The sequence below is a fragment of the Coregonus lavaretus genome (genome assembly GCF_964263955.1).
Source record: "Coregonus lavaretus genome assembly, contig: HAP1_SCAFFOLD_55, whole genome shotgun sequence".
NCBI lineage: Eukaryota > Metazoa > Chordata > Actinopteri > Salmoniformes > Salmonidae > Coregonus > Coregonus lavaretus.
The window spans coordinates 2,656,011-2,668,747 of record NW_028161934.1 but is presented as its reverse complement, the minus strand read 5'-3'; positions in this window follow the sequence as shown (position 1 = coordinate 2,668,747).

The following is a 12,737-nucleotide window of genomic DNA, read 5'->3' as shown; positions in this document are numbered from 1 at the left end:
AAACTTGAAAGTGAAAGTGCTCGATGGTGCTGCCCATACTAAAACTGGCTTTTGGGCACTAGAGTCCTCTATCTAGTTATGATATGAGTTGATTGGTAAAACTTCAGAATAACTCATAATTAACCAATTATAAATGCTTATATATGTTTATAAATGATAGATGATGTTTTGACAGAGACAGATGTCCTTACCCTGTGGAGGCGTATTGGGAGGCTGAGGAGGTGTTGAGGCCTATAGGGTTGGTCCTCTGAGGAGAGGGAGGGGTTCTCTGCATCCAGCGGTCTGGGTACCTGATCACCAGCCTGATGCTCTCCAGCTCCACCCCCTGGACAGGAGGACAAACAGCAGGCAGAGTCCAAAAACATACAATGGAACTAATAGCATAGTCCTAAAAGGTTGTGCAGCCTGTCTATACTATGCCCCCTGTGGTGGGGTCAGGTAGTGCACCCTGTCTATACTATGTCCCCTGTGGTGGGGTATTGTAGTGCAGCCTGTCTATACTATGTCCCCTGTGGTGGGGTCAGGTAGTGCAGCCTGTCTATACTATGTCCCCTGTGGTGGGGTATTGTAGTGCAGCCTGTCTATACTATGTCCCCTGTGGTGGGGTATTGTAGTGCACCCTGTCTATACTATGTCCCCTGTGGTGGGGTATTGTAGTGCACCCTGTCTATACCATGTCCCCTGTGGTGGGGTATTGTAGTGCACCCTGTCACTACAGACCCTGGTTCGATTCCAGGCTTCATCACAATCTGCCCATAATGGTGAGTCCCATGGGGTGGCGCGCAATTTGCCTAGTGTCGGCAGGGGTAGGCCGTCATTGTAAATAAGAATATGTTCTTAACTGAATTGCCTAATTAAATAAAAAATTCACAGGGTCTGAGCTCTCCACCTGAAATGAGACAACTCAGTTAACAGTGCGTGTGATTTCTGATGAATTATTATTGATCTATGATAGTTTATCTCCTGACAGTAATGGCTACGTGGTTCAATATTATTATTATTAAAAAACATTTTTTTCACTATTATTTAACCAGGTAAGCCAGTTGAGAACAAGTTCTCATTTACAACTGCGACCTGGCCAAGATAAAGCAAAGCAGTGCGATAAAAACAACACAGAGTTACATATGGGGTAAAAAACATAAAGTCAAAAATACAACAGAAAATATATATACAGTGTGTGCAAATGTAGCAAGTTATGGAGGTAAGGCAATAAATAGGCTATAGTGCAAAATAATTACAATAGTATTAACACTGGAATGCTAGATGTGCAAGAGATTATGTGCAAATAGAGATACTGGGGTGCAAAAGAGCAAAATAAATAACAATATAGGGATGAGGTAGTTGGGTGGGCTAATTTCAGATGGGCTGTGTACAGGTGCAGTGATCGGTAAGGTGCTCTGACAACTGATGCTTAAAGTTAGTGAGGGAGATAAGAGTCTCCAGCTTCAGAGATTTTTGCAATTCGTTCCAGTCATTGGCAGCAGAGAACTGGAAGGAATGGCGGCCAAAGGAGGTGTTGGCTTTGGGAATGACCAGTGAGATATACCTGCTGGAGCGCAGACTATGGGTGGGTGCTGCTATGGTGACCAATGAGCTAAGATAAGGCGGGGATTTGCCTAGCAGTGATTTATAGATGGCCTGGAGCCAGTGGGTTTGACGACGAACATGTAGTGAGGACCAGCCAACAAGAGCGTACAGGTCACAGTGGTGGGTAGCGTATGGGGCTTTGGAGACAAAACGGATGGCACTGTGATAGACTACATCCAATTTGCTGAGTAGAGTGTTGGAGGCTATTTTGTAAATGACATCGCCGAAGTCAAGGATCGGTAGGATAGTCAGTTTTACGAGGGCATGTTTGGCAGCATGAGTGAAGGAGGCTTTGTTGCGAAATAGGAAACCGATTCTAGATTTAACTTTGGATTGGAGATTCTTTATGTGAGTCTGGAAGGAGAGTTTACAGTCTAACCAGACACCTAGGTATTTGTAGTTGTCCACATACTCTAGGTCAGACCCGTCAAGAGTGGTGATTCTAGTCGGGTGGGCGGGTGCCAGCAGCGTTCGATTGAAAAGCATGCATTTAGTTTTACTAGTGTTTAAGAGCAGTTGGAGGCTACTGAAGGAGTGTTGTATGGCATTGAAGCTCGCTTGGAGGTTTGTTAACACAGTGTCCAATGAATGGCCAGATGTATACAAAATGGTGTCGTCTGCGTAGAGGTGGATCTGAGAGTCACCAGCAGCAAGAGCGACATCATTGATATACACAGAGAAAAGTGTCGGCCCAAGAATTGAACCCTGTGGCACCCCCATAGAGACTGCCATAGGTCCAGACAACAGGCCCTCCGATTTGACACACTGAACTCTTTCTGAGAAGTAGTTGGTGAACCAGGCGAGGCAGTCATTTGAGAAACCAAGGCTATTTAGTCTGCCAATAAGAATGCGGTGGTTGACAGAGTCGAAAGCCTTGGCCAGGTCGATGAAGACGGCTGCACAGTACTGTCTATTATCAATCACGGTTATAATATCGTTTAGGACCATCATGTGTCCAATAGGCAGAAATACAAGAAACAACATCGAAGTGGAAATAGTCATGAATCAATGTATTAATAGTTAATCAAATAATCAATGTCTATATTGTCTAATTTTTATTTTATTTACAACATTATGTTTATCCTGTATTGACACTGAACAACACTGTAAAAACTGCAAATGTAAAAATATTTGATGTATCTAAATAGTTAATAATATATATTTTTTAATAATAAAACTAGCAATATCATGACACTGAACAATATGGTATTAGATAATATAAAATGCAGAACAATGTCTGACAACAATACAAAGTAAATCATCATTAAACACATCAGGAGCAACAAGTATTAAAAAGCTGTTACCAGTATTATTCATGTTAGTCGCTGAAAAGTATCATCCTGCATCCTTTGACTCTCTATATCCCCTATCCTCCCGGCCGGCTCGGTCCTCCCCTCCTGCTCCGTGGCTTGACGACTCATTGCGAGTTCACAGAACAGGGCTCTGGGCAGCTGAGCGGAAATGGAGGAAAACTAGACTCCCTGCGGACCTGGCATCTTTTCACTCCCTCCTCTCTACATTTTCTTCATCTGTTTCTGCTGCTAAAGCCACTTTCTACCACTCTAAATTCCAAGCATCTGCCTCTAACCCTAGGAAGCTCTTTGCCACCTTCTCCTCCCTGCTGAATCCTCCTCGCCCTCCACCCCCCCTCCTCCCTCTCTGTGGATGACTTCGCCAACCATTTTGAAAAGAAGGTTGACGACATCCGATCCTCGTTTGTTAAGTCAAATGACACTGCTGGTCCTGCTCACACTGCCCTACCCTATGCTTTGACTTCTTTCTCTCCTCTCTCTCCAGATGAAATCTTGCGACTTGTGACGGCCAGCCGCCCGACAACCTGCCCGCTTGACCCTATCCCCTCCTCTCTTCTCCAGACCAAGGTCCGGTGACCTTCGCCTTACCTCACCTCGCTCATCAACTCATCCTTGGCTATGTCCCTTCCGTCTTCAAGAGAGCGAGAGTTGCACCCCTTCTCAAAAAACCAACACTCGATCCCTCTGATGTCAACAACTACAGACCAGTATCCCTTCTTTCTTTTCTCTCCAAAACTCTTGAGCGTGCCATCTCTCTCAGAATGACCTTCTTGATCCAAACCAGTCAGGTTTCAAGACTGGTCATTCAACTGAGACTGCTCTTCTCTGTGTCACGGAGGCTCTCCGCACTGCTAAAGCTAACTCTCTCTCCTCTGCTCTTGTCCTTCTAGACCTGTCTTCTGCCTTTGATACTGTGAACCATCAGATCCTCCTCTCCACCCACTCCGAGTTGGGCATTTCCGGCGCGGCTCACTCTTGGATTGTCTCCTACCTGACCGGTCGCTCCTACCAAGTGGCGTGGCGAGAATCTGTCTCCGCACCACGTGCTCTCACCACTGGTGTCCCCCAGGGCTCAGTTCTAGGCCCTCTCCTATTCTCGCTATACACCAAGTCACTTGGCATTGTCATATCCTCACATGGCCTCTCCTATCATTGCTACGCAGACGACACACAACTAATCTTCTCCTTTCCCCCTTCTGATAACCAGGTGGCAAATCGCATCTCTGCATGTCTGGCAGACATATCAGTTTTTTTATTTTTTATTTTTTTTTATTTCACCTTTATTTAACCAGGTAAGCCAGTTGAGAACAGGTTCTCATTTACAACTGCGACCTGGCCAAGATAAAGCAAAGTAGTGCAATAAAAACAACAGAGTTACATATGGGGTAAAAAAAAAAAAAACAACAACATAAAGTCAGAAAATACAACAGAAAATATATATACAGTGTGTGCAAATGTAGCAAGTTATGGAGGTAAGGCAATAAATAGGCTATAGTGCAGAATAATTACAATAGTATTAACACTGGAATGCTAGATGTGCAAGAGATTATGTGCAAATAGAGATACTGGGGTGCAAAAGAGCAAAAATAAATAACAATATAGGGATGAGGTAGTTGGGTGGGCTAATTTCGGATGGGCTGTGTACAGGTGCAGTGATCGGTAAGGTGCTTTGACAACTGATGCTTAAAGTTATTAAGGGAGATAAGAGTCTCCAGCTTCAGAGATTTTTGCAATTCGTTCCAGTCATTGGCAGCAGAGAACTGGAAGGAATGGCGGCCAAAGGAGGTGTTGGCTTTGGGAATGACCAGTGAGATATACCTGCTGGAGCGTAGACTACGGGTGGGTGCTGCTATGGTGACCAATGAGCTAAGATAAGGCGGGGATTTGCCTAGCAGTGATTTATAGATGGCCTGGAGCCAGTGGGTTTGACGACGAACATGTAGTGAGGACCAGCCAACAAGAGCGTACAGGTCACAGTGGTGGGTAGTGTATGGGGCTTTGGAGACAAAACGGATGGCACTGTGATAGACTACATCCAATTTGCTGAGTAGAGTGTTGGAGGCTATTTTGTAAATTACATCGCCGAAGTCAAGGATCGGTAGGATAGTCAGTTTTACGAGGGCATGTTTGGCAGCATGAGTGAAGGAGGCTTTATTGCGAAATAGGAAGCCGATTCTAGATTTAACTTTGGATTGGAGATTCTTTATGTGAGTCTGGAAGTTGAGTTTACAGTCTAACCAGACACCTAGGTATTTGTAGTTGTCCACATACTCTAGGTCAGACCCGTCGAGAGTGGTGATTCTAGTCGGGTGGGCGGGTGCCAGCAGCGTTCGATTGAAAAGCATGCATTTAGTTTTACTAGTGTTTAAGAGCAGTTGGAGGCTACTGAAGGATTGTTGTATGGCATTGAAGCTCGTTTGGAGGTTTGTTAACACAGTGTCCAATGAAGGGCCAGATGTATACAAAATGGTGTCGTCTGCGTAGAGGTGGATCAGAGAGTCACCAGCAGCAAGAGCGACATCATTGATATACACGGAGAAAAGTGTCGGCCCAAGAATTGAACCCTGTGGCACCCCCATAGAGACTGCCATAGGTCCAGACAACAGGCCCTCCGATTTGACACACTGAACTCTATCTGAGAAGTAGTTGGTGAACCAGGCGAGGCAGTCATTTGAGAAACCAAGGCTATTTAGTCTGCCAATAAGAATGCGGTGGTTGACAGAGTCGAAAGCCTTGGCCAGGTCGATGAAGACGGCTGCACAGTACTGTCTATTATCAATCGCGGTTATAATATCGTTTAGGACCTTGAGCGTGGCTGAAGTGCACCCGTGACCAGCTCGGAAACCGGATTGCATAGCGGAGAAGGTACGGTGGTATTCGAAATGGTCGATGATCTGTTTGTTAACTTGGCTTTCGAATACTTTCGAAAGGCAGGGCAGGATGGATATAGGTCTGTAGCAGTTTGGATCTAGAGTGTCACCCCCTTTGAAGAGGGGGATGACCGCGGCAGCTTTCCAATCTCTGGGGATCTCAGACGTTATGAAAGAGAGGTTAAACAGACTAGTAATAGGGTTAGCGACAATTTCAGCGGCTAGTTTTAGAAAGAAAGGGTCCAGATTGTCTAGCCCAGCTGATTTGTAGGGGTCCAGATTTTGCAGCGCTTTCAAAACATCAGCTGTCTGAATTTGTGTGAAGGAGAAGCGGGGGGGGCATGGGCAAGTAGCAGCAGAGGGTGCAGAGTTGGTGGCCGGGTTAGTGGTAGCCAGATGGAAAGCATGGCCAGCTGTAGCAAAATGCTTGTTGAAATTCTCGATTATTGTAGATTTATCGGTGGTGATAGTGTTTCCTAGCCTCAGTGCAGTGGGCAGCTGGGAGGAAGTGCTCTTATTCTCCATGGACTTTACAGTGTCCCAAAACTTTTTGGAGTTTGTGCTACAGGATGCAAATTTCTGTTTGAAAAAGTTAGCCTTTGCTTTCCTGACTGCTTGTGTGTATTGGTTCCTAACTTCCCTGAAAAGTTGCATATCGCGGGGGCTATTTGATGCTAATGCTGTACGCCACAGGATGTTTTTGTGCTGGTCAAGGGCAGTCAAGTCTGAGGAGAACCAGGGGCTATATCGGTTCTTAGTTCTGTATTTTTTGAATGGGGCATGTTTATTTAAGATTGAGAGGAAATTACTTTTAAGGAACAACCAGGCATCCTCTACTGACGGAATGAGATCTATATCCATCCAGGATACCTGGGCCAGGTCAATTAGGAAGGCCTCCTCGCTAAAGTGTTTTAGGGAGCGTTTGACAGTGATGAGGGGTGGTCGTTTGACCGCGGACCCGTTACGGACGCAGGCAATAAGGCAGTGATCGCTGAGATCCTGGTTGAAGACAGCTGAGGTGTATTTAGAGGGTATGTTAGTCAGGATGATATCTATGAGGGTACCCATGTTTACGGATTTTGGGTTGTACCTGGTAGGTTCGTTGATAATTTGCGTGAGGTTGAGGGCATCTAGCTTGGATTGTAGGATGGCTGGGGTATTAAGCATATCCCAATTTAGGTCATCAAGCAGTACAAACTCTGAGGATAAATGGGGGGCAATCAGTTCACATATGGTGTCCAGGGCACAGCTGGGGGCTGAGGGGGGTCTGTAGCAAGCGGCAACAGTGAGAGACTTATTTCTGGAAAGGTGGATTTTTAGAAGTAGAAGCTCAAACTGTTTGGGCACAGACCTGGATAGTATGATAGAGCTCTGCAGGCTATCTCTACAGTAGATTGCAACTCCACCCCCTTTGGCAGTTCTATCTAGACGGAAAATGTTATAGTTGGGGATGGAAATTTCAGAATTTTTGGTGGCCTTCCTGAGCCAGGATTCAGACACTGCTAGAACATCAGGGTTGGCAGAGTGTGCTAACGCAGTGAATAACTCAAACTTAGGAAGTAGACTTCTGATATTTATGTGCAAGAAACCAAGACTTTTGCGATTACAGAAGTCATCAAATGATAGCGCCTGGGGAGTAGGAGTGATACTGAGGGCTGCAGGGCCTGGGTTAGCCTCTACATCACCAGAGGAACAGAGGAGGACTAGAATAAGGATACGGCTAAAGGCTTTAAGAACTGGTCTTCTAGTGCGTTGGGTGCATAGAATAAAGGGGGCAGATTTCCGGGTGTTATAGAAAAGATTCAGGGCATTATGTACAGACAAGGATATGGAAGGATATGAGTAAAGTGGAGGTAAACCTAAGCGTTGGGTAACGATGAAAGAGATAGCATCGCTGGAGGTATCTCTAGAGGCATAAATTGAGTCGGTCTCCGCGTGTATTGGGGGAGGTGCAAAGGAGCTATCTAAGGCAAGTTTAGCTAGGCTGGGGGGTCTGCAGTGATATAGTACAATTAGAAATAACCGAAACAACAATAAACTAACCATGTTTGGGCTGAGGCTAAACATAAACAGGATGTAGTACCGTAAAAAGGAACAGTCCAGCAGATATCAGCTGTATAGCTGAGTTATCATAAGGTCCGGTGGTGAAGTACTAGTAAGAGGACACGGCTAGCGGGCCAGGGCTAGCAGATGGATGGAATCTTCGTGGTTAACGTCGTAACCACATCAGACGATTTCGTCGGCAGACCAGTCGTGTAGGATCGGCGGGGCTCCGTGTCAAGACTAGGTGGTCCAGTCCGGTTGACAGAGAGGTAGATAGCCGGGAGATGGGCCTAGCTCAGGATAATTAGCCAGACCACAGCGTCCGTTTTGTTGTAGCTAGCTGGTAGCGACGAATCCGGAGTTAAAGGTCCAGCGATTCAGTGATTCCAGCGGAAAAAAACTGATATGTTCTGGGTCGATAACGCGCTGTGCAGACTGGCCGAATATCCGGTGATCAATGTCCAGTGATTAAAATTAATCCCGCAGAAGAAAATCCAAAGTTCTGGGTGAAACACCGCTAGCTAAGGCTAATAGGAGGTAGCTAGTTAGCTGGCTAGCTTGCTAGCTAGTTTCACTGGAGATTCTGGAGATTCTAGATAAAAGGTAAGTCAATAATAGAGTCCGTTCCACATTGAGTGAGGCGGGTTGCAGGAAAGCATATTCTGTAGAAGGACGAAAAGTCTGATAGGGAAATAGGTACGAAAAATACAAAAAAAACAAGGTATTTACAGGCTATTTACAGACACACGACAGAAACAGGACTGCACTACTACGCCATCTTGGATTACAAGCAGATGACGGATCACCACCTCAAGCTGAACCTCGGCAAGACGGAGCTGCTCTTCCTCCCGGGGAAGGACTGCCCGTTCCATGATCTCACCATCACGGTTGACAACTCCGTTGTGTCCTCCTCCCAGAGTGCAAAGAGCCTTGGCGTGACCCTGAACAACACCCTGTTGTTCTCCGCTAACATCAAAAGGCGGTGACCCGATCCTGTAGGTTCATGCTCTACAACATTCGGAGAGTACGACCCTGCCTTACACAGGAAGCGGCACAGGTCCTAATCCAGGCACTTGTCATCTCCCGTCTGGATTACTGCAACTCGCTGTTGGCTGGGCTCCCTGCCTGTGCCATTAAACCCCTACAACTCATCCAGAATGCCGCAGCCCGTCTGGTGTTCAACCTTCCCAAGTTCTCTCACGTCACCCCGCTCCTCTGCACACTCCACTGGCTTCCAGTTGAAGCTCGCATCTGCTACAAGACCATGGTGCTTGCCTACGGAGCTGTGAGGGGAACGGCACCTCCGTACCTTCAGGCTCTGATCAGTCCCTACACCCAACCGAGGGCATTGCGTTCATCCACATCTGGCCTGCTGGCCCCACTACCTCTGCGGAAGCACAGTTCCCGCTCAGCCCAGTCAAAACTGTTCGCTGCTCTGGCACCCCAATGGTGGAACAAGCTCCCTCACGACGCTAGGACAGCGGAGACACTTGAAACCCCACCTCTTTAAGGAATACCTGGGATAGGATAAAGTAATCCTTCTATCCCCCCTTACCCCACCCCCTAAAATAAAAATAAAATAAATAAATAAAACATATTGTAAAGTGGTTATCCAATTTCACAACTCTTAGTACAAAACTCAAAACAGATAATCAAAAAGGTGTTTTTTCACAACTTTAAGCTCATTTTCAAATGACTGAGTAAAACACAAAAAATCACACAGTAACTTTTTCACCAAACATAATCAGTATTTCATCTAGAAATACCTTTCATATAAAGTAATTGCCCTTCACAATGCAATGCTCACAATACTTTTCACATGATTCTCTTCTCATTTGTTTAAATACATTTGACCATCACTTAATCCAGCTGTGCTTAATGGTTAATCACTTAACCGTTTGGTAAACCTATAGATTTTTAACTGGTTTGTCTACTATATTATGGATTTTGAGAACTACAGAAATAAAATGTGTGTTTGTAAAGTATAAACATCTAAATTACATGTATGATACATGATAATCATACATAATGACAACTCGTTATTGCTAACTGATATCACATAGTGGTAACCACAATTGGTCACCATATAAAAGGGGGTGTGTGAACACTTGCAATTTCTTTCAACATGGAGCAGGATAGACAGCAAGGGAGAGGAATAAATCAAAGAGCTCGTGGACAAGGGACCCGTCAGAGAGGTCAAAGAGGTTGACATGGTCCCCATCAAAGAGGTCAAAGAGGTGGACATCAGAGAGAGGGAGGCAGACGGCAGGGAACTGTCGTGTCTAATGAAGTCCGGGCCAAGAGGCCTTGCCATGGCAGAGGCTGCCAGATTAGTTCATCCCAATCTGAAAAAGATCAGCTGTCAATTAGATTATGAAAACATTTCGCCAAGAAAACCGGTTAATCTGCAGGATATGCACTATGCTTTACCATTACATTTAAAGTAAATTACACATTGTAATGCATGTGGTGACCGTGGTAGTGTGCTGACCTACCAGCAGGAGTGGGCAGTTGTGGAAATGGTGAGGGCCAGGAATGACATATGGCTGTCTGAAATAAAGCAGGCCATTGAGGAGAATGATGACACCTTTGCCAATGTGCATCCATCAGCCTACTAATAATCACCTGCCTTTTGAAGAGGCAGCAGGTATCTATGGAACACATTTACCTGGTGCCTTTTGAGAGGAACAACCACCAGATAAAACAGCTGTATGAGTATGTTCAGGTACAGCACTATATACTGTATTACTGCTACTATGTGATGCACATGCTACTTCACAATATCATACTGGAACTATACTATAAAAGCACTAAAGATGGTGTGGTAGGACGTAGTCCATGACTTGGATCCTACAACGCTGCACACCTCATTGTGTTTCTCAGTGAAATTGAGCAGGCCTGTCAAGGTGAAGGGGTCACCTATGTCATTGTATGGGACGATGTCAGGTTCCACCACGCAGAGGTGGTTCAGGTATGGTTTCAGGCCCATCCCCGATTCGTGACCCTATACCTGCCCCCATACTCTCCTTTCCTCAACCCTATTGGGGAATTTTTCAGCATGAAGGTGTATGATGTCCTGCAATGCATGAACAATGAGGACATTCACTATGATGTGGATGAGAATTTATAGCCAAATGCTCAAGACAGGCTTGATGCAAATTAATGCGTGCTAAAGGTTGTTTAATTTTCATTCATTTTATTTGTTTCATTTTTGCATGAATGATGTGTAGAGGATGTCTTCATTGATCACCTTTGATTGCACATTGGATAGATATTATGGAAATTATAGATCTTCTGTGAATTTTGTTGGGTAATGTAAGTGTATTGCCTAATGTGAAAACTGTGTAATTTACAGTACAGTAGCATATTACTTTCAGCATTTCTGAGGGCGATTTGAAACACATATCTTGCATTGTTTGCTATTGGATTAACTGGTAGTTAAAACGACTAAATTGAAAATATAGTATGTTGTGTTTTGGTGATTAAACCAATGTTCTCATTACATTTCAGAATGAACTTATATTTTGAATTAATGGATGTGTGGTGATAGATGTTTACAATCCAAATGAATGTAAAATGACAGGTTTTGAATGTAAGACTGGCTGCGTTATAAGTGTGACCAGTTTGGAGTTTTGTACTAAGAGTCGTGAAAATGTACCACGTATGGGTGAAAATAAAACCAAAACGATTTGAAAAAACTACAACATTTTGCATGTAGTGTTGATAAAACACGTTTGTGTGCGTGAATGTTTGTGTGTCTGTGTGTGTGCATGTTCATGTGTATGACTGTCTGTGTGTGTGTGTGTGTGTGTGTGTGTGTGTGTGTGTGTGTGTGTGTGAGTGTAGGCATTTGGATTTGATGTTTAACAAACATATAGATGAGCTGGTTAAGAAGCTAAGATTTAAAGTTGACTTTTTTTACGGAAACAGGTCGTGCCTTTCTCTAAGCACTAGGAAGCAGATTATTCAGTCAACCTTTTTATCTGTTCTTGATTATGGTGATATTATTTATCAAAGTGCAGCTGCTACTACTCTTAACCCTTTGGATGCCATCTACCAAAGTGCCCTTTGTTTAATAACAGGAGACAGATTTGATACTCATCAACGCATACTGTATCAAAAGGTTGGCTGGCCTTTGCTAAAGACTCCACTGAAGATACTGTTATAATAAGGTCAAAACAATGACAATTACGTTTATTCTTAAAAATGTATCAGAAAAAATGTCACACTTCACACAGTTTACAAAAAAAAACATTTCATAAAAGCGTTAAGAAATGTTGCATCAAGCAGAACTCTTTCCTGGACATTGAGGCAAAATTGTGCCATAGTTTGTAATAAAAACAATTTAAAAAATTTATAAAAAAATCATGCAAACTTCTACGATGTGTATCATCTAATAGTAGCATATGAAGTAATACAATATAATAGAAACACAATAACTATTGCTGTTAGCCTTCATATATATAAAAAAATACTGTAGTTATATAAAATATAACTGGACCTTGAGGTTGCCTACTTCAGAAATACATATATTTTTTAAAGATCTGGTACTCAGAAATATTAACGATTTTACTTAAGAAATATTAAACTTATAACATTTTCAACTATATTATTATATACTATTATAAACTGGTTAGTTTGGGTCTTGGATGCTGGCTGACTGAAACTGCATTTCAGAAGTGAATACTGTATATCAGACAATTTACCACGGGTATGGCGTAAAAAATACTATTTATGTTGGTAACCAGTTTCTAATAGCAATCAGGCCAATATACGACGGCATATCTGCTTTGTGTCAAGAACAGCCCTTAGCCGTAGTATAAACCACCCAGTTTATAATGGCCAATATTCCACACCCCCTCAAGCTTTATGGCACTTATTTTGAATATATGGGTTTTTGTCAAACTTGTTGAGTTCAGGTCTT